Source organism: Anabrus simplex, chromosome 3, assembly GCF_040414725.1.
Source record: "Anabrus simplex isolate iqAnaSimp1 chromosome 3, ASM4041472v1, whole genome shotgun sequence".
Classification (NCBI taxonomy): domain Eukaryota; kingdom Metazoa; phylum Arthropoda; class Insecta; order Orthoptera; family Tettigoniidae; genus Anabrus; species Anabrus simplex.
This window is the reverse complement of record NC_090267.1, coordinates 212,679,386-212,706,304: the sequence shown is the minus strand read 5'-3', so window position 1 is coordinate 212,706,304 and position 26,919 is coordinate 212,679,386. Positions and strand designations below refer to the sequence as shown.

The 26,919-nt window shown below is 42.5% G+C and overlaps 1 protein-coding gene across 2 annotated transcripts in view; it reads left to right on the top strand.

Annotated features, from left to right (window-relative positions):
- The first annotated feature begins 11,124 nt into the window (after positions 1-11,124).
- The window catches only part of LOC136866156 (ATP-binding cassette sub-family C member 4), a 294,433-nt gene continuing 278,638 nt past the window's right edge, over positions 11,125-26,919 (top strand). Inside the window, exon 1 of one of the 2 annotated variants that reach the window (XM_067142874.2) lies at positions 11,125-11,234. The gene's annotated coding sequence lies outside the window, so the exon portion shown is untranslated. The remainder of the gene's footprint in view (positions 11,235-26,919) is intronic. The other variant, XM_067142875.2, reaches the window with a different exon arrangement.

The following is a 26,919-nucleotide window of genomic DNA, read 5'->3' as shown; positions in this document are numbered from 1 at the left end:
ACCAAAATTCCGTAGACTTGAACTAAACATAGTTCTTCGTCCACAATATTTACTGAAAATAACACAATCCATAAGCTTGTTTCGTTTCTCGTAGATCCGATAACATAACCGAAGCGACAACACATTGTACAAAAGTAACTATGTCGCGAAGCGACCACACACTGTTTCAAAAATCAAATCACGTCGTTCAAAGTAGATGTTCACAGTAGAATTACTAGTGATGGAGTTCACGTAGTTAGGTTGAAAGGTTGTAAGGTTGTAAGGTCCTAAGGTCCCGTTCTCGTGTTGAGAATCAGTATATATCCGGGCTCACCCCCACTCTTGGTAACAGTTCAATCTCAAAACTCATATACAACGAAGTATCTGATTCGATAGATCGAAGCATCAACTCCCCTTCCCTTCTTCCTCGACAAGTCCAGAAGGCGTGGCGATGATATAGCTGACCAGCTTGCAAGCCTCGCGCACGGGTCGCTGTTTACTGGCCTTGGTCATAAAATAAACCCATGACGCACGCAAAATCCCAAGCTTCAAGAATAACCCTCCGTATACACAAACATGAGATGAAATGAAAACAACTATGTCTCAACATATTGACCGTATTTACAACATAATGAATTCTTATCCTACATAATATAATAATTTAAATACTAAAACGATGTTATCATATATACAATATGATTCCAAAAAGCCTTGATTACAAATGATTGACGTTGAATAAATATGTTATTACAAATAATTGCCGATGGCGGATAAACTTGATATCAAATGATATCGCGTAAAATGATATTATATTAAATTAGTAGGGCTGGAGAAGCCTGGACGGTTACACTGTTAACAACAGTGCGAAGATATGCCCGTAGAACGAAACAGCCGCTGATCCCGCCGACCTGAATCAGCATAACGGCCGACTCCTAATTGGATGTCAGCCTCCCTATTACGCTCAACAATGACGACCACCACCACTACCACCACAACGACTTCCGCCCTCACCTTTTTCTCCCACCCTTTGACGACTATCACGTTTTCCCATCCTACACCACTTATGTCCTCATCTTTCTCCGTGCCACAAACTTTTCCTCAGATCAGTGTACCACCTCCTCGCTTTCTGCGCCGCAGTTCACCACCTGTCTCTTCGTCTGCACAGCCACCATCTACGACACCGTCAACTCCAGCCGCATCAGCATTGGCCTCCCGTCAACCAGCATCACCGCCATCAACATCAGATACCAACACAGTCTTCAGTTGCGTCGTTCGCGGCGTCGACCCACTCATCTCCGTAACAGAAGTCCAACGCCAGCTACGCCTTCACGCCATACCAGTCCGGAGGGCGTTCCGGATCTTCAACTCCACGGGCCCAACATACTTAGTGCACCTACAGCTACCCACCGCAACAGCCGTCGACCATCTCATCGCCACCGGTGCCCCCATCTACGGTCGTCTCCATAACGTCGAACCCTCTCGTTCCCCTCCACAATCTAGACATCCCCGCACCACACCACGTCGCCGCACCCGGCCTGACTATCCTCCTTTTCAACCACCCCACAACGTCCGACCACCATCTCCCCCATTTAATATTTCCTTCCCACCGCCGCCAACCCCCCAATATCTCCGACAACTCACAACTATACTGTATCTAATCGCCTCCACACTTTACCACCTCACCCTTTCCCGCAACTTCCCTTTAAGCACTCCCGTATAAACGTCCATTCTTCCCATCTTCATAACCAAGAGAACCCATCTTCTCTTCCTAATAAATATTCACATCGCTTTACCCACCCTCTTCATTTAGCCACATCGCACTGCTCTCTTCTCATCTCCCGGCCCGAGCGAGAGCGTCACTCTCTAAGGGGCCCGCCCCACCCACCCTGAAGGGTAAACGTGATAACGACGACAGCCGCTGAATGAGCTAGAGGAGTGTGTTCTGTCTTCGAATATGACCAGCTGTTATATACAAGTATAGAACGAACACGCCTCTACCGGCGCGTCTGTGAATTGTTGGACAACTTATTTAACAAGTATTCTTTTAATGTGTGCACCTCACTTCAGTTTTCTTTATAGTAAAAAATATATTAGCATTTATTCTCAGAGTCCACCTGAACGTCACTTCAGTTTTTTATAGTATAAAATATCATCATCATCATCATCATCTGTTTACCCTCCAAGTTCGGTTTTTCCCTCGGACTTAGCAAGGGATCCCACCTCTACCGCCTCAAGGGCAGTGTCCTGGAGCTTCAGACTCTTGGTCGGGGGATACAACTGGGGAGTATGACCAGTACCTCGCCCAGGCGGCCTTGCCTGCTATGCTAAACAGGGGCCTTGTGGAGGGATGGGAAGATTGGAAGGGATAGGCAAGGAAGAGGGAAGGAAGCAGCCGTGGCCTTAAGTTAGGTACCATCCCGGCATTCGCCTGGAGGAGAAGTGGGAAACCACGGAAAACCACTTCCAGGATGGCTGAGGTGGGAATCGAACCCACCTCTACTCAGTTGACCTCCCGAGGCTGAGTGGACCCCGTTCCAGCCCTCGTACCACTTTTCAAATTTCGTGGCAGAGCCGGGAATCGAACCCGGGCCTCCGGGGGTGGCAGCTAATCACGCTAACCACTACACCACAGAGGCGGACAGTATAAAATATATTAGCATTTAAGTTCAGAGTCCACTTGAACGTTCTCCAAATTTCATTGAAAATACTCCAGCCATTTCCGAGTTGCAAAAACACAGAGGAACATCGTTCCCACCTAGTTTTATTATAGCCTATGTATACTGTAGATTTGTGTAAAAGGAAATAAATTTGCAGTTGTACGTTAATATCGGAATCATAGCCACGTGACGTCCAGTTTTACGCGGAATCCGAACCACATAGATATGACTTTTCATTTTGAAAATCCCACAAGCATTGTCCAGGATTTGTACCACGGCCACCTTGGTGAGAAGCCAGTGACTAAGCCTTTTGGCCAATACACGTGCCCATACATTAACGTATGTTGTTATTTATGAATAGAAAGTTCCGAGAGGAATAATGACGTAAGCAACATCTACGACTTTGGAATTGAAACATTGCCACATTTCAAAAGAAAATTCCATGTTACTGGTATAATTTTCAAGACATGCTTACGTCCGACCAGTGAATCGTAATTTCCTTATCGGAACCTTGCAGGATAGAGTGCAGGGTCAGGCTTTGTACGCGTTTTCTAACAGTGACAATGCCTGGCTTTATCGCTGAGTAGTCGCTGACTTGGCCTTCGGGCATCGGAGCCCTATGTTCGATTCCCGATTGAGTCTTGGGATTATAATTGTGAACTGCTAATTTCATTGGTTCGGGAACTGGTTGTTTGTGCTGTCCCCAACATTCCTGCAACTCACAAACTACACGCAACGGTATTCTCACCACAAAATTTGTTGATGATTCTAACTCAAATATACCTCAAGGTACGTCCGGCTCCATGGCTAAATCGTTAGCGTGCTGGCCTTTGGTCCAGGGCGTGCCAGGTTCCTTTCCCGGCCGGGTCAGTGATTTTAACCTTCAATGGTTAGTTCCGATGGCTCGGAGGCTGGGTGTGTGTGCCGTCTTCATTGTTAGAATTCATCATAGAAAGGCCCCTCCACATAGACACGCAGGTCGCCTGTACGGCGTCAGCTCGAAGGACATGCACCAGGCCTCTTCGGAGGCCACATGGCATTATTATTATTATTATTATTATTATTATTATTATTATTATTATTATTATTATTATTATTATTATTGTTGTCAAGAAAATCTCTCTACTTTGGCATTGGTCTTACAGTAGCATTTAAGAACTCATAAACTGAGATCAAAGTTATCGGTATTCTACCCTGCTTGGGTGGAACTGATTGTTAATAATCACAATTCGCGTTGCAGACATGGAGTAGAAGAGTGTCCGGCTCCATGGCTAAATGGTTAGCGTGCTGGCCTTTAGTCACAGGGGTCCCGGGTTCGATTCCCGACAGGACCGGGAATTTTAACCATAAGTGGTTAATTTCGCTGGCACGGGGACTGGGTGTATGTGTCGTCTTCATCCTCATCACGACGCGCAGGTCGCCTACGGGAGTCAAATCAAAAGACCTGCATCTGGCAAGCCGAACTTGCCCTCGGACACTCCCGGCACGAACACCCATACGCCATTTCATTTTTATTTTTTATTTTTTTATTTTTTGTTTTTTATTTTTTTTAGTAGAAGAGTTCAAAACGAATTTGCTTTGAAGATGGAAGTCCCGTATTTTTATGCAAAATAATGCAAGTTACCTTCGAGGAGAGAAAGTTAAGAGCTTCCTTTACTTGACACTCCTCGTTACCAGCCTCAACAGTAGTAGGATTTTGAGATCAAACTGTGCTCATTTTAATGCCTTCTGTGCTGGTTCCCTTTGGACGTAGAATATACTCGGAACCGTACTTGGGACGGTGAGCGCTACAAAACATGAGAGATAAGCTTTCATGCTGTTCCCACACAAACTTCTTGAAACCATATCTGGGACCGGCCGCAATGAATGCATGATTCCATTCGTGCAGAAACGTCACTGAAATAGTCAATACCACAAAAACACATAAACATTGGCCTTACCATTTTTTTTTTCAGGATGGGGTTAAGGTAGAGCCTCATTTCCCCTCCACCTTGGACACCTCTCTATAACCGAAGCTGGTCAGCCCTGAGGGTCATATCAAGTCAAGTCTATCCTGTTAAAAGTCCCTAATTGCCTGATAAGGTAAGGTCCCACTAACTACTCTTTTACGGTTTGATAAGGATTCAGTAGTCTTGAACTCAATACACAATAGCTTTTGACAGTGCGTTTTCCCTGAACTGTATCTTCCTTATTCCACCTGGCATTCGAATAAGAAGCAAGTGGGCGAAGTCATATGTTTGCGGGGTAAGCGGTGCGAGAGGTAAGTATTGGTGCCACGCATGTGTCTATCTCAAGTCTCAAGGCCTGACAATAAACATCTATTTCGTCCGTGGTGACTCTTGCGAATTAAGGTATTGTTGTGAAGTTTTAAACTGGTAGTACAATTGTGCCTTAGTTATACATTTACTATAAGAACAGCTTAATGAAAATGAAATGTCGTATGGCTTTTAGTGCCGGGATGTCCCAGGAAGGGTTCGGCTCGCCAGGTGCAGGTCTTTCTATTTGACTCCCGTAGGCGACCTGCGCGTCGTGATGAGGATGAAATGATGATGAAGACAACACAAACACACAGCCCCCGGACCATTGGAATTAACCAATTAAGGTTAAAATCCCCGACCCGGCCGGGATTCGAACCCGGGACCCTCTGAACCGAAGGTCAGTACGCTGACCGTTCAGCCAACGAGTCGGACAACAGTTTACTAATTAACATGGATCCTATTTTTCTGTCACGACTAATGTTTGTAACGAGTACAGTACCTGTTACTCCTGCTGTACCTACAAGCTGCTGCGACTTCCTTTCATACGCAGATAGTATCTTGCGTTTACTGAGTAATTTCTTCATCTCAGAATGTATCTACAGCACTACTGTACTGATATCTGAAGACAAAGTCATACCCCTTTATCTTGGGCACCGCTCTAAACTGAACTGATAGTTTGGGAACCAGGAGCTTCCGTGGCTCAGACGGCAGCGCGTTGGCCTCTCACCGCTGGATATCGTGGTTCAAATCGCGGTTGCTCCATGTAAGATTTGTGCTGGACAAAGCGGAGGCGGGACAGGTTTTTCTCCGGGTACTCCGGTTTTCCCTGTCATCTTTCATTCCAGCAACACTCTCCATTCTCGTTTTATAGCATCTATCAGTCATTAATATATCACTTTGGGAGTGGCGACCCCATCGTACTACTAATAGCCTATATATGGTTCATTCATTACATCCTTGACCCCGTCAAAGACTGGAAAACAGGTTGTAGGTTTTCATTTTCAGTTTGAGAACCAAAGTTATCAAACGTAAAAGAGTAACAATATTTAATAATTGTTTTTATACATGTCGGTGGTCTCTTTAACCTGTACAATTAACCAGCTTCGAATATATTGTTGGTATATATTGGTGTCCGGAATTGGGAACACTCGAGCGTCCGGAAATAGGAACAAGTCTGTCCATCATTCAAATTTCACGCCATGATCACACGTGCCGTGATATACATATTACCACCCACACATTACCTGGTTCAACCTTTCAACTTCAGTACTACAGATTCTCTTACCCTCAAGTTGTAAGTTTTCTCAATTTAAGTGAAACGAAAGATGAAAATAAATATACAGTCAAGGAAAAGTATAGGAGAAGCGTCTCACCGTGTTTCTTTTGATATTATCTGGAGCAAAACACCGCGCGACTCCTGCCATTCAATACCGTTTCACTCTACTGCAAGAGGGTGCTGTCATCGAGTTATTTGTTTCGAAAACACATCTGACGCGTATTTCAAATGTAAACCACGTAGAGGTTACGAGTGTCCGGAAACAGGAGCTGTCCGAATATTGCCTGCCCCCCCCCCCCTCTACCCTACAACCGTAGTATATATCTGAATTCCGGCATGGTAGCACGTCGTAAATAGAGCAGGGCCCAAAATCTCACGCGTGCAAATCGAGGCGCAAAAGTTCCGTGCACTGTGCATCGGTCGCGCTCGGCTTGTCTCAGACCAACGCTTCGTCTCTGGGCTACTCGGCTAAGCTCGGCTCTACTCGGGCTCAACTCAGCTCGGATTTGGAGCGCTACGGGGCAAGTGTGGAAGAGGGAGACAGGGGGAGCGAGCAAGACAGGCGTGAGGAAAGAGAGAGTAAGCGCTATTGCTCCAAATCGAGGAGTGGGGGGTCTGCACTCTGGTCAACCAAGCGAAGTCGTCTTTTGCACCGTGCACAGTGCATGCACCAAGCGCGTGTACCCTGAGAGGCCCTGGAATAGAGCATACATTCATGAAGGAAACATTTATTAAAAATTCCCGTACGAAGAACTGGTACAAGTGCTGGTTTGATAAATTTATTTTCAAAATTTGTTTGTTAGGCAATTGTTCGTGGAGAAATCCTTATAGAAGTATAGGAGTCAAGTTTAAGATTCTTCTTCTGGGACCGTCCAGGTTTGACCCAGGCGAAGGGTTGACCGAACTAACATGTCCAAGTGCGGCCTGGGATATTCCATTACCTGTTTCGTGTGCAGCCCGGCATTAGGTTTTAGTATCAACTCTGCATGCAACGTAAAATCTAAACAATAAATACTTTATTATTTTGTCATAAATAGTAATTTTAATGCAAAAGGATGGCCGTTTAGAACCACTGGAACCGGGCGAGTTGGCCGTGCGGTTAGGAGCGCGCAACTGTGAGCTCGCATCCGGGAGATAGTGAGTTCGAATCCCACTGCCGGCAGCCCTGAAGATGGTTTTCCGTGGCTTCCCATTTTCACACCAGGTAAATGCTGGGGCTGTACCTTAATTAAGGCCACGGCCGCTTCCTTCCCATTCCTAGGCCTTTCCTGTCCTATCGTCGCCATATGACCTATCTGTCTCGGTGCAACGTAAAGCAAAATAGCAAAAAAACCACTGGAACCTTTTTCCTGTTTGTTTACACTATAAAATCCATTTATCAGATCTGTTAGAGATTCCTATTGATACGTTCATGTCACGTAAGGCAAACTCTCAGAAAAGTTCCCGTAGCTGTTAAGTTCACGTTTAGTGACTGCATGTGTCATGCAGAGCATAAACCTAACGGTAAATCAAAAGACGGAGGATTTAATCGTGAAAGGTTGTTAGTTGCTACAGATTTCACCACAACAAGGATTTTCAGAATGAACTTTCAAGATGGGTTTGTACCATTGTTACATGCGTTTTCAAAATGGTAAAGAAAAAAATGTACAAAGAGCTGAGCTGAGTGGCTCAGACAGTTGAGACGCTAGCCTTCTGACCCCAACTTGGCAGGTTCAATCCTGACTCAGTCCGGTGATATTTGAAGGTGCTCAAATACGTCAGCCTCGTGTCGGTAGATTTACTGGCACGTAAAAGAACTCCAGCGGGAAATTCCAGCACCTCGGCGTCTCTGAAAACCTCTAGGAAGTAGTTAGAGGATGAAAAAACAAAAGCATTATTTATTGTCTTGTACAAAGCTGTAACATTGACCAATTCATGGGTTGTGCCTGGACGATTTCTAAAACTTCCTGGGCGGGCCGCACGTAGCCCACCCAAAACTTCCTGCGCCGCACCTAGAAGATCACCTGAAACTTAGCGACCGCACCAGGACTAGAAATCTGATACTGGGCCTCATATGGGCATCTTGCGTTTTCCTCATCTGTTTAACATCGAACTCATTCAGGTAATTTTTGGTTGCGCTGGGAGACGAATACTTTAGGAATGTTGAAGTAGCGGCAATGGTTTTAATTAACTATCGCCCGTATGGAAGTTTGCACCTGTGTGGCTAATATCGTGAAGCTTTACATTTGAAACATTTTAGTATCACCTGCAAGAAATAATTAAAAGTGATCATTCTCTAACGCGAAAGACAATTATGTATTTTTTAAAATTCATGGCCAGGTCACTGAATGTATACATTTTTCACAGGAATAGAACCAGCGTTTGGGTGGTTAGACCGTGTGCATAATGCAGAGTTTCGTCCAGACGTGCCATTTGGACTCATCAGCTGGAATGGCACGCCCCTCCAGGACTCTGCTTAGCAGTGGCAGACCAAACTGTGTGGCCCCGCCGTGTTAGCAAATCAAGTTTGCTAACCTGCTAAAGGAGAAAAGATTTCTCCGTTCAAAAAATGCTCCTTTTTTGATGTTGTATCTCCAATGGGGGAGCATTTTTTGAACGGAGAAATCTTTTCTCCTTTAGCAGGTTAGCAAACTTGATTTGCTAACACGGCGGGGCCACACAGTTTGGTCTGCCACTGCTAAGCAGAGTCCTGGAGGGGCGTGCCATTCCAGCTGATGAGTCCAAATGGCACGTCTGGACGAAACTCTGCATTATGCACACGGCCTAACCACCCAAAAGCTGGTTCTATTCCTGTGATTATAAGATCTGCGGCCGTGAAAGCCTTTTTTGATATACATTTTTCGTTTAAATAATAGTCACAATTAGTCAAGTGACGTATACGTCTGTCAATCATGAATATGGGTGCCGACATAGCATATGGTATATCCACGTTACGCTCTGCCTATCGTAAGGACGACTAGTGATACCTTACGGACTCTCGACTTCGGAGCGTGAGTTCCAAGCTCAGTCTGGCATCACTTCCACTTTTTTCTGCATCTTTTTCTGTTTGCTTTCCCTTGGTCAGCTCGTGTTCTCTTCCAAATGCAATGAAATTATGTTCGTGAGGCTTAGAGAGTATTTTACTTCCGCGCCCTTTGTGACCCCTTTCTTTTGTTGGTACCTTCGTTTTTCGAAGGATCGGACCTCCACCTTTTTCTTTTCTTGTTACTGTTAAGAGGGGAAGGTTGTTTAGCTGAACTTCTCCATCACCTGGGTCAGTGGTACAGTGACAGCCTCCGGATGCCAAGATCGTGGCTTTAAATTTGGCAAATATACAGGGTCCCTTACAAACCCAGACCGAGTGCACTATGTTTGTACTCTGCGTTACAGCAGCCGCCTCAGCCCAACACGTCGCGCGCGGCCGCCCTGCTTTAAACGTGCATTCAATCTTGTATGAAATCTTACCTTATAAAAGGTTCTGGAAGTGCCATCCTTCATAATGAGGGACTTTATAAACACCATCAGGATTTTCTGCACACCAATAGCGAGTGTTATGACCGTTGACACGACCATTAAGATGAAACCAGGCCTCATCCGAAAAGAACACAAGCTTTGGGTCGAATAAAATTATGGAAGATACCACTCATAATGGGAGCGTCCGTGGCTCAGACGGCAGCGCGTCGCCCTCTCACCTCTGGATACCGTGGTTCAAATCCCGGTCACTCCATGTGAGATTTGTGCTGGACAAAGCGGAGGCGGGACAGGTTTTTCTCCGGGTACTCAGGTTTTGCCTGTCATCTTTCATTCCAACTAACATCTATCAGTCATTAATAAATCACTTTGAGAGTGGCGACCCCACAGTACTAATAGCCTATATCTGCTTCATTACATCCTTGACCCGGTCATTGACTGGAAAACAGGTTGTATGTTTTCATTTTCACCACTCATAATATCTCACTCTTGTGGCTGGATGAGCAGATTTTAAACAATGGGCCCGCCTAAACCTGTACTGTTTGACGTGTAACACCTTTGTAGTTTTGTATGCAGAAGAAACCGAAACCCCTACTTGTGCTCATTTTGTGAGTGATACATTCGGTGACAGTTCAAGATTCACACCAATATCATCTTGTTTTTCCTCCGTTAAAACTGCTCGCATGTGTGCACGTTTTTTTATTGAGCACCGAGCCAGTAGTTTCAATGAACAAATTCATCGCGTCCCCGTCGAGCCGACTCGTACTTAAAATAACTTTTACATACGAAAATAAGACGTTGCAATGACAACTGTCTCACCATGTTAACAGCTGCGATTCAGACTAGCTATTGATGCTAGGTCGAACACGTGCACGCTTCTTGCAAGGTCAAGAACTATGCGCTCGCCTCCCGTACAGCTGCTTAGGTCTCGGAGAGTGGAAACGCCGCTGGACGGTCTGGCTTTATGAGAGACTCAGTAGTAGGATCGTTAACAAAGGCAGAAATTCGATTCGGCACTCCATTTCGTACGATGTCAGCTTGGAGGAGATCTCTGGTAATACATTCGGTGATCACGAGACAAAAGTAATAAATTTCATTATGAGGCCAGCTTGGAAAATTCCAGTTTCTATGCCATGTAATAAGTAAAAACAATTTGAAACTGATACCCAAGCACCCTAAATGGTGTCAATTCAAAATGCCTGTAAACGGTAGCTGGAACCATATTAATACCTGCGATTTTGCGTAATGCCTGTTCGACCAAGGTATCTTGAAAAGAGAATGACATCTGTTGACAGAGAGCGTCAAAGGAGTCCGACATTTGTCACAACGCAACTTAAAAATGCTTTATCAAGACTACTTCCTAAAAATACATGTGTCAAATTAACATGCAAAACAGGTAACTTCTCCGTAGTTGTCATGCCCCATTGGTTGGTTGGGCCGAAGATAAGACCACTGAATGTGGCACTCCCTGCCGTCAGAAATATATTACGTTTTAGCACACCAGGCTGTCTCAGTGTACAGTAGTGCCTCTTAAGAAACGTGTTCATATCCGTGGTAGCTAGAATCTAGGAAATCATTTTAACATCACTCTGCTTGTCTGAACTGCTATGAACTGTAAGTATACGTCATTATTTGTCACTTTGAATTCTTTAACACAGCAAAGCAGAAAATACTTATAATTATAGATTCTTCCAATACCAAAATTATGAATCATTTATTTGCAAACAACGAGAGATTAATAAAGTTCGTTGATGAGCGTTATTTAAAGAGCTTAACAGCTGGGTCATCAGCCCAGATGATTTATGTGAGGGAATGAAGTAGCATTACACTTATTTTAAGGGGAAGATACATACAGGTGAAAAAATGGGATTTTCAAATATTTTTATTTATGGAATATACTTTCCAACTTAATCTGATGGAAAAATTGAATTAGGTCCGCCTCTGTGGTGTGGTGGTTAGTGTGATTAGCTGCCGCCCCCGGAGGCCCGGCTCGATTCCCGGCTCTGCCACGATATTTGAAAAGTGGTACGAGGGCTAGAACGGGGTCCACTCAGCCTCGGGAGGTCAACTGAGTAGAGGTGGGCTCGATTCCCACCTCAGCCATCCTGGAAGTGGTTTTCCGTGGTTTCCCACTTCTCCTCCAGGCAAATGCCGGAATGGTACCTAACTTAAGGCGACGGCCACTTCCTTCCCTCTTCCTTGTCTATCCCTTCCAATCTTCTTATCCACCGTCAAGGCCCCTATTCAGCATAGCAGGTGAGGCCGCCTGGGCGAGGTACTGGTCATCTCCCCAGTTGTATCCCCGACCCAGAGTCTGAAGCTCCAGGACACTGCCCTTGAGACGGTAGAGGTGGGATCCCTCGCTGAGTCCGAGGGAAGAACCAACCCTGGAGGGTAAGCAGATTAAGAAAGAAAGAAAGAAAGAAAGAAAGAAAGAAAAAAAGAAAGAAAGAATTGAATTATCTCCACTACTACAAACGATAGGCCTATGTTAGTGTCTATATACGATACTTACCACATCCCATTCTGGCATACTTTTTCATTAATTTTCCGTAACTTTCATTTTACCATAAGATGTTTGCATGAAATTCTGTACGGAATAGTCGAGTTTTGAACATAACGGATTCATGTGTAATTTTCAAAATACGACTAGTATTTGTCAAGAAATTGGAATTTATAACTTCCATATTCCTACTGCCAAGAGTAAAAAGCTATGAGCCGGGCTGAGTTACTCAAACGGTTGAGGCGCTGGCCTTCTTGCAGGTTCGATCCTAACTCAGTCCGGTGGTATTTGAAGGTGCTCAAATGCGGCAGCCTCGTGTCGGTATGTATATTGGCACGTAAAAGAACTCCTGCGGGACAAAATTCCGGCACCTCGGCGTCCCCGGAAACCGTTGAAGGAGATAGTGGGACGTAAAAACAATAATATTATAGAAATCTGTGCAGTTCCATTAAAAAATGAAGTTATCTCAGATATAGGCATCCTGGAGAAGTACTACGAGGTAAATTAATAATAATGCTATTTGCTTTACGTCTCACTAACTACTCTTTTACGGTTTTCGGAGACGCCGAGGTGCCGGAATTTAGACCCACAGGAATTCTTTTAAGTGCCAGTAAATCTACCGACACGAGGCTGGCGTATTTAAGCACCTTCAAATACCACCGGACTGAGCCAGGATCGAACCTACCACGTTAGGGTCAGAAGGCCAGCGCCTCAACCGTCTGAGCCACTCAGCCTGGCACGAGGTAAATTATGAGCCCCTTGGTAACATTACTGAAAGTGATGATGATGATGATGATGATGATGCTTGTTGTTTAAAGGGACCTAACATCGAAGGTCATCGGCCACCGACTGAAAGTGAAAACAGAGGTCCGATATCTTAATCTTAAACGATGTACAAGTTATTTGAGGTGAACCTTATCGATGACTCATCCAGTAAGTCTTCAAACTATTTCAGCAAAACATAATTTAAATATTTAATGGAATGTAGTATTTATAGCGGAACTCATTTAGCTGCATAAATCAGTTTACAAATTTTATACAGTTTTACTGGTAACTACTAGACTCTTTAACAATCTGAACAATAATAGAAAAATATCAGTATTTAATATCAACTACAGAAAAATGTTCTAAATTCACTTGTAAACGCCAAAGCATTGTGCGGAGCAGAAATATGGGGCATTGAAGAAGGTAGTAAGGAACTAGAGGCAATAGATAGTAAGTTCTTCAAAATAATAATGAGGCTACCACAATGTACAGCTAACAGTGGAGTTAGAATTCTATGTGGAGATGTAAGTATACAAGCAAATATATTGTAACTAAAAGAAAGTAACAAAATATTGGTTAAGATTAAAGAGGCGAAACGGGAGGGAAATACTAAATTTAGCATACTACATCAGATGAAACATGTACACGACGATGAGTATTGGGTAACCAGGGTGAAAAAGATGCTAGATAGAACAGGAATAGGAGACGATTTTGATTAAAAAATCCAGAACGAAGAACCAAGATTGAGTAAGAAAGTAACTATTAGAGTGAAAGACATTGAGGAACAGATGAGTATGTCAGAATGCATGAACCAAAAGAACATTAACGGGAATTCTGTGAAATTAGCAAAAAACTATCCATAAAGAAAGAAAGAAACAAAGAAACAAAGAAGGACTTACGAATAGAGAAATAAGAGGTATATTAGTCTCACTCACATAATGGATTCGTTCAAGTAACATACGAACAACTAAAGAGGGAAGAAAAGTTTCTTTGTTTTCTTACCGTGGCCTTGATTCAGGTACAGCCCCAGAACTGACCTGGTGTGAGAATGGAAAACCACGGAAAACCATTTTCAGGGCTGCCGACAGTGGGGTTCAAACCCACTATCTCCCGAATGCAAACTGACAGCTACGTAATCAAACCACGCAGCCGCTAGCTCTACAGGGAAAAGTAGAAAATCTTGTAAATATAATACGGGAGGAATGTTATTAATGTATTAACGGTATGGTTTACAAAGTGTAAAACAATTAGTGGCAAATGTCTTTTCAAACAGGAAGCAAGGGTAGACTATAACAATTTCTTCTTAACCGACTACGTCATTAATTTCTACGTTACAAAATACACTGAAGTAGCCCACTACAACCAAATCCAGTGGCGGCGATTTGTGGAAGCGAGGGCGAGGGGGCAGTCTCCCCAACACTTTGTGGAGAAAATTAAATTTTTATTCCATTTTAGCCACTTAAAACTAGAAATTATAAAAGATCTATGTATACAAACCCTGTTGCCTTTGACATAATTACTGAATTTCCCTTTATTTCTTTGAATATTAAAAGGTGGTCCGCCTCTGTGGTGTAGTGGTTAGCGTGATTAGCTGCCACCACCGGAGGCCCGGGTTCGATTCCCGGCTCTGCCACGAAATTTGAAAAGTGGTATGAGGGCTGGAACGGGGTCCACTCAGCCTCGGGAGGTCAACTGAGTAGAGGTGGGTTCGATTCCCACCTCAGCCATCCTCGAAGTGGTTTTCCGTGGTTTCCCACTTCTCCTCCAGGCGAATGCCGGGATGGTACCTAACATAAGGCCACGGCCGCTTCCTTCCCTCTTCCTTGCCTATCCCTTCCAATCTTCCCATCCCTCCACAAGGCCCCTGTTCAGCATAGCAGGTGAGGCCGCCTGGGCGAGGTACTGGTCATTCTCCCCAGTTGTATCCCCGACCAAGAGTCTGAAGCTCCAGGACACTGCCCTTGAGGCGGTAGAGGTGGGATGCCTCGCTGTGTCCGAGGGAAAAACCGACCCTGGAGGGTAAACAGATGATGATGATGATGATGAAAAAGTGTCTTAGCCCGCCCGGTGGCCATGGTTGTTAAGGCGTTGAAGTCTAAATGGTCTGACACCGTGATTAACCGGTTCGAGTCCCGATGGTCGAAAACATTTTCACCATCAGAATGTTGGCTGGCAGGGTAAGGGAGGTGGTTGAATAAAATTTATAATCACTAGATTGCGTGCTAAAGAGCGTGCTAAAGACCTGGATTAAATTCCACACCTCTCCGCAGTGCTCATATGGATTGAGGGCATATGACGTTGTTGATGGTGATTCGTCCGTCGGATGGGGACGTTAAGCCTTGAGCAGACTCCTTGGTGCTATTCAACAGCCCCGACAGATTCATCTCACCACATACCCGACCCCATAGAGAAACGGGACAAGGGTTGGACAAACTTTAAAAAGTGACTTAGTGGAAATACGCACAAAATGTCATTTGACGTAGTTAACCGATTCGTACAGCACCATAGCAAGTAGTGTAGACTCATGCAGCAGCGTGTAGAAGCGCACTCTGCGCAACCAAGCGAAGTCGTCTTTTGCACCGTGCACAGTGCATGCACCCTGAGAGGCCCTGGATTACACAAAACCTTAGTTGAGCACTAAATGAGTTTTATATGTGGACAAGTCCATGTGCTGCAGCGTGAGTGAGAGGGGAAGAACGTTCTCTTCCGCTCAAAGCTCGGACTTCGCGCAGGTTTGTGCCATCATATAGTAATCGCACTTCGAGCATGTACTCTGAAGAAGGGAAGCAGGGGTATATTTTTGCCAAGGTCATGGATAATGAAGTATGATTCACCCGCTTGCCATGCATATTCGTCAGTCTGGCAGTCTCACTCAGTCAACGTGCCTGTGTCCGGCTCCATAGCTAAATGGTTAGCGTGCTGGCCTTTGGTCACAGGAGTCCCAGGTTCGATTCCCGGCAGGTTCGGGAATTTTAACCTTAACTGGTTAATTTCGCTGGCACGGGGACTGGGTGTATGTGTCGTCTTCATCGTCATTTCATCCTCATCATGACGTGCAGGTCCCCTACGGGAGTCAAATCAAAAGACCTGCATCTAGCGAGCCGAACTTGTCCTCGGACACTCCCGGCACTAAAAGCCATACGGTATTCCATTTCAACGTGCCTGTGTAGTTCTACCTAAGGTCTACAGCTCTTTTATTTCAAATATTATATGGATTTTTTTAATTGCATAATCACGCCATACTTCTATTTAATTGCAATACATGTGTAATTGTTCCTTTGGTGAACCTTTTGTTATATAGTCTTGAATCAAAATCTCAACAACAAGAAAACTAAAATTCGCTCAGATAGCATCAAAAACTTACCATTTTGTAGCTTTTTCTTTTCAATTTTATTGTCTACCCTCCCCCCCCCCCCACTACATCTCCCAGACCCCCAGTTTGTTTTTTCTTGTCTATAAGCTTTGTGCCGTCCCCTTCTCCTTCCGACTTCTATTTCCCAATCGCCGCACTGACCAAATAAGCTCGGAGGAAAGGCAGACATGCCGGTGATATATCGGAAGAGGCCACAAGCGCTGTTATACAATATTTCCACCGTAAGTGACTGCTGTGCTTCTTACATGCGTCCAGCGTCGCCTTGCAGCCCTGTACAAGTCGATCTTGCCGTAACCAAAATTGAAAGTCAATTGGTAGGCCTATATGTATTTGTAGAAATATTTCGTGATGGAGGCTCTGCAGGTGGCTAAGATGAAAGGCAGCTGAACATAAAGAAAAATATTCACATACTTTTCTCAAAGGGAATCGTATGAATGGTTTGTTGGCAATCACAAAAGTTAGTAAAAACTTGTAAGTGTTTTGAAGAGCGAGAATGGCAACCAGGTTATTGTGAAAATCTCACAGCGACAAAAGTCGGAACATTAGTTCCTATGATCACGAGTATAAACCATGTATTTTGACGTATAAACATTTTAAGACCGAGCTCGATAGCTGCAGTCACTTAAGTGCTGCCAGTATCTAGTATTCGGAAGATAGTGGGTTCGAGTCCCACTGTCGGCAGCCCTGAAGATGGTTTTCCGCGATTTCCCATTTTCACACCGTGCAAATGCTGGGTCTGTACCTTAAATAAGACCACGGCCGCTTCCTTCCCACTTCTAGCCCTTTCCTGCCCCATCGTCGCCATAAGACCTATCTGTGTCTGTGCGACGTAAAGCAACTTGCAAATGAAAAACATTTTAAGTATTACTCTCTGCTTCCGGGGTCCCCTGAATTATTCCAATAAAGTACAGCAATCTGATCGTCATATTATACGTGGGGTAAGAGATCATTCTCCTCAGATTTCAAGGTGCCACCCTCCACACTCCCACCCTACCTCCACCCTCTGAGAAGAGTGAGAAGATGGGTAGGTTTCTGGACCCAGCGCACGAAGTGCTCCCCCTTCCGGTGGTGTAAACTGTGCCAATTTTGGGGTTTGTTTCCTTTTTTTTTTTTTTTTTGGTAGGGGCTTTACGTCGCACCGACACAGATAGGTCTTATGGCGACGATGGTATAGGAAAGGCCTAGGAGTTGGAAGGAAGCGGCCGTGGCCTTAATTAAGGTACAGCCCCAGCATTTGCCTGGTGTGAAAATGGGAAACCACGGAAAACCATCTTCAGGGCTGCCGATAGTGGGATTCGAACCTACTATCTCCCGGATGCAAGCTCACAGCCGCGCGCCTCTACGCGCACGGCCAACTCGCCCGGTCGTTTGTTTCCTGTAGAGGAGTATATTACCTCTGTCTCCCCAAGGATCGTGAGTAAAGTTCTCGAGTACACTTTATCCAGACGGAGGAAAGCTACTTGCAGCTAGTTGGAGTTGACAAAATATGACTAAAGAACTGGAATCCATTTAAAGTTAAAAACTTCATGATTGTTCAGTATTGAATAGAGAAATAAGAAGATGTACAATATTATAGGGAAGGATCCACCTTTCAATACTCCGTAGTAAGTTGAACTAAAAAGTAGTTACAACCTGTTTATTGGGACCGGTTTCAACACATTTCAAGTGTCATCATCAGCCAATTAGCGAAGATCTTAAAACAACTAATATATTGAACACAGGCAAAAAATTAACATTGTATCATATCGTAGCAATTCAGTTAATGTTCAAAACACAATAATCACAGTGAAGAGAGTAAACGGAACATCACAATCTTGCGCCGAAAACAAATATACGGTAGTTGAAGTTCATAATCAGGTCAAGTATGCACTTATGTAAAGTCGTTGCTAGGCAGGTCTTGTAGGCATTTGTTTCTCCGGCCGAAGAGTAAAAGGTGACGTGAATGAAGGCTTTTTGCTGATGGCACTATACTGTACAGAGTAAAAAGTAAGTTGCAGGATTGTGAGCGGCTGCGAAAAGACCTCGCTGATGTCGTGTGATGGTACACGGGGTGGAAAGTCAGTTTGTGAGTTCCACCAAGAGGAAGAGTCATCTCAGTTTTAATTACTGTGTTGACAGTGTGAAAGTTCCTTATGGGGATCACTATAAACTCCTAAGTGTTGATGTAAGGAAAGATCTTCATTGGGGTAATCGGATGAACGGGATTGTAAATAAAGGTTTCGGATTTCTTCATATGGTTTTGAGGGTATTTAGGGGTTGTAGTAAGGATATAAAGAAGAGGGCATGTCACTGGTAAGACTACAACAGAGTATAGTTCTAGTATATGGGACACTCATCAGAATTACTTGATTCGAAAACTGGATAAAATCCAAAGAACGATTTGTTCTGTGTGATTTCCGACAAAATATTATTGTTACGAAAATGTTGCAAACTTTGGACTGGAAAGACTTAGAAGTAAGAGATGAGCTGCTCGACACAGCTGTATATTCCGAGCTGTTAACTGAGAGATGGCGTGAAATGATATTAGTAGACGAATAAGTTTGAGTGTTATTTTTAAAAGTAAGAACGACCTTGATATGAAAGTATAGTTGGAATTCAAGAGGACAATTTGGGCAAATATATGTTGATAGGATTTAGAGATTGGAATAATTTACCAAGGGATATTTTCAATATTTTTCCAACTCCTTTGAAATTATTAAAAGAAAGGGATTGATTGATTGATTGATTGATTGATTGATTGATTGATTGATTGATTGATTGATTGATTGATTGATTGATTGATTGATTGATTGATTGATTGATTGATTGATTGATTGATTGATTGATTGATTGATTGATTGCTTTTGAATGTGAGTTTTGAGCACCGGACTTATAATATTGCAATGTATTTGCTATTTTCTCATAGTACCTGTGTACTTGTATGATATGGGAGACACTTTCACCTTCCTCTCGAGCAAGTAATGAGTAGTCACCCATCCATAGGATGACTATGGACAATGTTGCTTAACTGAGGTGTGGTTAGTAACTTCTCACTGTACCGGTGTTGTGGTTTGGGAAGCTATCACATAAGAGATAAATCAAAAGAAGTTCCTGAGCTATCTTTCCTCGCACTCTTCCTATTGAAAAAGACATTATTATTATTATTATTATTATTATTATTATTATTATTATTATTATTATTATTATTATTATTATTATTATTATTATTATTATTATTATATGATCTACCATAACCAGATACTCATTTCTCTTGTAAGCTGAGTGAATCGTTATCGAAGAAATTTTTAAAAATATGCCACTGCTGAGAAGGATTCCGGAAAAGTTCCTTTCTTTAAAGCAGTCAGTGATATACTGGACAGTGGCGGTGGGCTCTTAGGAGCACATGAGCACGTGAACATCCAGTTTTAATACAACTTTACGCATTCATGGATAATTTAAAACTTTCTTTCGACCTGATTTCGATAATCGATCGAAAGCATTCGACTTATATAGAAGCTCCGTTACACTGACAGTTGTTCGTTTTGATTGACAGTGCAGCGAGCACACTGGATAATGCGCTATTGTGCTGAAGACTATACGCATGTGCAAAGCAGATGACGTCATGGTTTATGCACTGATATTCCCATTAGCGAGGAGGACGGGAAGGTACGTGCCTTGCCGTCTGGAGCAACCCTCAAACCAGTGGTAGTATTACAGATGACCACAAGGGTCCGTCCGCCACCTCCCCTATTACGGTTAGCCACAGCCTAGCAGGAGCTAATATTGCATTACATTACCGGCAGATTTCGCCAGTAATTCTGAATAGGCATTTTCTAGCTCGTTGTGAACAGATGTTCGTACGTAATCCCGGGAAGAATTTGCTTTACCTTGTGATTGGAAAATCTTTTCAAGTCTTCAAAATCTTTTTATTTGAGTGTTGTGTTTTGCTTCTCTGTTTGTATGGTTTATAACCATGGTATTCTTTGTGGAAGAGGAAGTGAATTCAGTTCAGGTAATTTTAACCAGAGAAATATTAACCTATCAGGATAAGTTAGAAATTAAAAGGCTTGGATCGGACAGACCAGATTTGATTATCAAAAAGTTACAAAAATTGACAAACGCGAGTATAGGCGTAAGTTTAAGAGAAAAGTGTACGAAACACGCAAGTGGCTCTGTGGATGTAGATCTAGGAATGCGCTTTTTTGTTTGCCCTGTTTATTGTTCAACAAAGAAAGAAGTGTATGGAATTCAGCTGGGTGAACAGACCTTGCTCATCTGAGTGCAAAAATAAATTCACACAAAAACGCGAATATTGAATTCCCTATGCTAGTGTTGTCTATAATTTCCAAGACGAGAATAATTGACATGTTAATAATTTTTTAATTTCGTGTGGCTGTTTCTAGCTGAGTGCAGCCCTTGTAAGGCAGACCCTCCAATGAGGGTGGGTGGCATCTGCCATGTGTAGGTAACTGCGTATTATTGTGGTGGAGGATAGTGTTATGTGTGGTGTGTGAGTTGCAAGGATGTTGGAGACAGCACAAACACCCAGTCCCCAGGCCATTGGAATTAACCAATGAAGGTTAAAATCCCCGACCCGGCCGGGAATCGAACCCGGGACCCTCTGAACCGAAGGCCAGTACGCTGACCATTCAGCCAACGAGTCGGACATAATTAACATGTGATACAGTAGAACCTTGAATAACCGAGATAATATGCAGACTATTGGGTCAATTCGGAAACAATTATTTTAAAAAATTGACCGGTAAATGCGGTACACATTATTTCTATGCTTATCGTCATACCCAGGTGAACTTCGTGCTATTTAAAAACCAAGAATAGTGCTCGCATCCTTCAATGTTCGCAGTGCAGTAAAGTTATTATGAATTCTACTTTTGTTCTACACTAACACGGCCGGCCCCAGCGCGCCTCCCTCTTACCCGGATGCCCCGGGTTCAATTCCAGATCAGGTCAGGAACTTTTACCTGGATCTGAGGGCTGGTTCGAGGTCCACTCAGCTTACGTGATTACAATTGAGGAGGTATCTGAATGTGAGATGGCGGCCCCGGTCTAGAAAGCCAAGAATAAGGACGAGAGGATTCGTCGTGCTGACCACATGACACCTCATAATCTGCAGGCCACCGGGTGAACAGCGTTCATTTGGTAGGCCATGGGGTTTGATTTTGTTTTACACTAACAGATTAGTCTAGTATAAAATTTATCCTCGGTTACAGGGGTACAAGTAACTTTTAGTGAAGTGATTTTTGTTAATTTTTTGCTGATTTGAGACATGAACAAAAATGTTGTGAACCCCCTAAAGATTTTGTCACGAGCCGCCACTGATACTGGATAATCTTGAAGTTATTTTAACAATAAATCTTTATTTTCAAGCACTGTATAATAATCACGTTATTGGTTTTACGTCCCAATAACTACATTCGTGGTTTTTGGAGACTCCGAGGTGTCCAAATATCGCGCAACTATCTTACGTGCTGGTAAATCTACTGACACAAGGCTGGCGTATGTTAGTACCTTCAAATACCACCTGACTGAGCAGGTATCAAACCCGTCAGCTTTGCTCTCAGACGACAAGTGCTCTGCCGTCTGAGCGACTCAGCAGGCTATTATTATTATTATTATTATTATTATTATTATTATTATTATTATTAATATTCATGTCTTATGGGCCAACTTTGGACCACGTCATTTCAACTGGCTACTTCTGACTTTGATGTCTGTCCACTACTGCCGCATGTCTTCTCAGTGTCGTCCTTTTCTCTCCTGCGTCCATCCCTTGCCAGTTTTTAATTTTGGCTTGTCTCGGAAACCCTGGAACGCTTGAAGTTTCTTCTTAAGTGGGACACGCTCTTGGATGTCATTATGTGTGATTCCCACTTCTTCAAGTTCTCTACCTACCTCAATAAACCAAGCCCCTTTCGTTTCCTTCTGCTGACAGATATTGATGTGGTTGGTCAGTCTTGTTGGGTGCATTCGTATCACATGCCCATAAAAGATAATTATCCTTTTCCGGATGGTATCGGTAATCTTCTCGACGTGGGTGTATAATTTGTCGTTATGCCGTCTTCTGTACTCTCCATTGTCCTTTCTTCGGCCTCCAGATTCTCGATCAGGCCTTTTTTTTGTTCATTGCGAGGCTTTCTAAAGCGTATAAGACCTCTGGACGGATGACACTTCAGTAATGCCTTAGCTTTGCTTTGAAGGATATTATTATTATTATTATTATTATTATTATTATTATTATTATTATTATTATTATTATTATTATTATTATTATTATTATTACAATTTAAAAAGGCTCGGCTTGTGCCGGTAACATAATGGGCTCACTCGGCCTAAGCAAAGAGTCACCCTCTTGATTATAAAACTATAGGTACATATATCTACAAATATTTACAACAGAAATAATTACAACATATACATATATACAATAAATATGCACAGATAATGTCGCTAAACAAATTCTTATCTCCCCGTTTTGGGAACCTGTTCTTCAAGATTACTGGAACTGCGACATGGAACTTCATGCTGTTTGGCGTAAGTCAGAGGAAAAGTCATTCCTCGAAACTTTCTCACAATGTGGCAGGTGCTCAGGAGGGTGGCTCTCTGTAGTTCTACGTATGTGTGATGATTCAGGTTTAATGCGGCCAGAGAGCTGTGCAAGCATTTTGGAATAACACCGGTACATGATATTGGGACCTTTCCCATTATCTCCCATAGCTCATGGGACCATGCGACAACACAAATTTACCCCTACCGAGTCTTAACACATGGGACCACGCGCTACAGAAAATAACAGTCATGGTACCTTTTATACCTAGTGACAAATGCCGCCCCATTTGGATATTAATGACTAATCCGAACAGATGAGATGACAAATGCCCATTACAGCATAGCGAAGTCTACCGCTACCCTTCCGTTCCAAGATATGAGCACAAGCCTCTCAAGGGCATGCTGCGTCCGCGGATACGAACTAAAACCAACTTATATCTAACTTATAGGCATTAAATTAACGGAAGAAGTCAGGATGCTAATATCGGCAAAGATAGGCACAAATAAATTTTTCCTAATGATTTAATTAGCTCTCGTTGAAACATACTTTCTACAACCTTGATAATTACATTTTAAAATAAATACATTTGACACTCAATAAAGCAACGGGAAGTCATGTCCGTGCTGTCACTCAAGTAAACTTTCCGATTCACCTCATCACCAGTGTCTCTATGTGGATTATTGAAATTACGGTGTCAAATTCTACTTACTGACTAAACATTCCATACATAATTACGAACATGAGTATCCCTTCACTCGATTCAAATAACTTGAGGACGGTTGAATTAACTTTCTAAGTTTTAACTTTGTATAATTGGTTTTGTTATTGATCAACCATGCAATTCATTCCAGCTGTTGAATACGACACAAAAATAGTTTTACCCTTCTAGCCTTCAACATAATAAAACATTTCACTATTTACAGTAATTAGTTATGATCTTGCGAATGCGTGATATTCCCGTGGGAAGACTCCCATTTTACATATTCAAAAGAAAACACTGGTTTACTCTGAGATTAGTCTTAGAGTGGCCACCTAAATTAAACATAGCACAATAAATTATATATTAAAAAATATATAAAATTAGAAAAACAATAAGCAAATTCTACGGAATTACAACATATTCCCACAAATAATAAAATGAACATAATTCTGGTGACTACAAACCACCTCACTTGACGAACTAACTGTACACGTCATAAGGGTCTCAGCCCTTCACTTAAACAAACTATCAATGGATTGTCACGAAAACTAGCTTCAAGAAATCAATAATTATCTAAACATCACGTTCACACACTTCTACCACCTGAAAAAGAAAAACATATAGAATACAAATAATGGCTGCATTTCTGCTTGACTATAATCCGCCACTGTGTGACTAACAATTCTCATTGTTCCCCAAGGTTCGAAGTATTGACCTCGGTTCCTTCCATATCAGGTCTCCTGAAAAACAAAACCCTGTCTACCGCATCATTAAGGGCTAAGAATTAAATGTTCCTACATTAATTTCGACATGGTTTGTTGCGAATGTGGTAATCAAGTAAAAGTACGTCTTCTACTGACAAAAGAACACAGTGTCTGTATAACATTTATTTCTTTGTCAACTGGCATAGAGATCGCGGCTTAGCTGTCTTTCTCACAAGAGGCTACAACTCTCGGGTCGCCAGACGTAAATCTCTCGGGACCGCCCTCTCGACGGGACAATAACCTTCTTGAAACAAAAATCTCCACGCATTAACGCCCTCTCAATGCATGGTCATCGGCTCATTATATTCACGCAACAGTACTGGGACACTTATCAATATGCTAAAACCAGCTCGAGCGTTCATTATATCCTATAAATACCTCTCAAAATCATGCCGCTATATCACTTCATCTTTCCTCAACTTTACAGAAGGCCGGGATTCAGCATTGTTCCTTTCACTGAAGAGTTTAATCACAATTTCACAAGCTCATAAGCTAAAATTTCCTATTATCTTAGGCCAAAGAAATGAGAAATGTGTACCTGATATAGATTGATACCACGTTCAGTAAATCGGCATTTAATATCCAACCAGATAAATTAACTTAAATAAAATTATAATACCAAACAACAACAAACAACAAAAATACACGGGGGCCTTTGCTAGTGTTTGGGGGTGGATATTCGAACTTTGGCACAATGAATTCTTCACACACATCTAGATACAGCCACGACTTAACCTACCATGCAACTAAATCTACTACTTTACATTAGGAAAAGAGTGCTGTGACTATCCCACATTAAAATACTGTTCAAAGGCAGTCATAATTTCCTGTATCATCTTGAATAGTCACTCAGAGGAAGGCTACTTCGTTACCTCAGCAAAGTTCAATACTCTCTCCCCCCTTTTCCTCTGACAGCAGTCGGAAATACAAATACCCCAAAACATGCACATGCAACAAATAAAATGGGCCCAGAAGACATGCAATTATCCTAATTTGCTTATTCTCGAATAACCTCAAGTAGTTAAATAAAAGGGATCCTACTGACCACTCTAAGCGAACTAATCTAACAATTCAAATACGATAACTTATCTTAACCCAATCCTTACATCTCTTTCTAATTACAAAGGGAATATTAGCACTACAAAGTCATAACTTGATACTCAACAGCTTTGGTCCGTCCTCCATAGTCCGAGCTCGCAAGGGACTCGCCTGAAGCGTCTACTCAATGGCGCTGAGGTGGGAGGTCACGGGTTCCAGACGTCCCTCGATGATTCTTGGGTAATCCATAGTCTTAGAGTCGTGAACACTGGAAAGATACTATTCACACTGATTTTCACACAGACTTCTTCTGCACACCTCAAGTCAAAATTCCCCTTTTTGGTATGATTGCGATCTCTTACAGAAAGAAAGTTGCATATTTATTAATTTTAGGCTGGACGCAGCTGGACTACCTCAGTCAGACAAAGCTAGTACAGAAGCTCACGGTGTCGTTACTGCAATAGTTTATTACCGTGAATTAACGTGATATCGGGTTCCAATATTTATTTCAAAACCCCGTCTCGTACGTCTGCTTCTCTGTACTTCTACATTTACGCCGTCATTCGGCACGATAACTTGGTACTGGATTTCTGTTTATATTATATGACACGGACATTCGTGCTACCCCTTTTTTTTACATGTCAACCTTCACAAAGTTTCAAAATTACTATCACACTCCACGGACTCTCTCTCTACTGCGGGAGATCAATTGAAGAATAATATTCTCCGTCCGATATTCGGCACATCATAGCGTCACAGTTTCGCGATTATACAACGTAATTCACGTAATTATGTGCCACGTCGCGATCGATCTGTAATTCATACGGCACTATCGCTCAGTTAAGTTCTCTACTGACATTTCATATGAGAAATTATACACATTTGCACTCCCGTTTATATCAACATTTTCTATACAAAGAACAGCTAAATCCGACCACAAAACGACCGTCTGGTCACTTCATAGACTGCCTCAAGGATCATATAAGAGAAATAGATCCGTCACTCCTGTGTAATAAAGTTGGCTGAGAAAACAGGTCATGGAAGCTACAGTGCCCACTTTCTCTCTGCCAACATAAGGAAATAAATCCCACGATAGTACCTCGTAGTAAGCACGATGATGATAGTTGTTACTTTGTTAAAATTTTAATTGTGATAGAGATAATGATTGTATTTCGGTAGGAAAGTTGTATCTAAAGCTTCTCTCGTGTCTTTTACTTGAAAAGTAAATTGCAATTACCGTATTTGTATGTTGGCAATACTGTTATAACGCTAGCTTGTATCGTTGTTTCACCGTTCACATTTTAATGTAAATTTACATCTATTAAGTGATAAATTCAACATTGATTACTGAAAATGTTAATGCAATTCATATAAAACCCCAAAACGCCCATACTTGCCTAAATCACGATCTAACATAACCTCATTCTTTCGTTCGTTGAACACTTCCCACGACTTTCATGTATGGGAATGGAAAACACGAGAAGGAAAGGATGAAGGTAAAACACAGCATAATGCACACAGTTTATATTTCGAATTTATTTATTCTAAACAGCAGGTAAGAAGCACAATCACACAGACGTTTACTCGCAACAGCTAGGTAATTCAATGT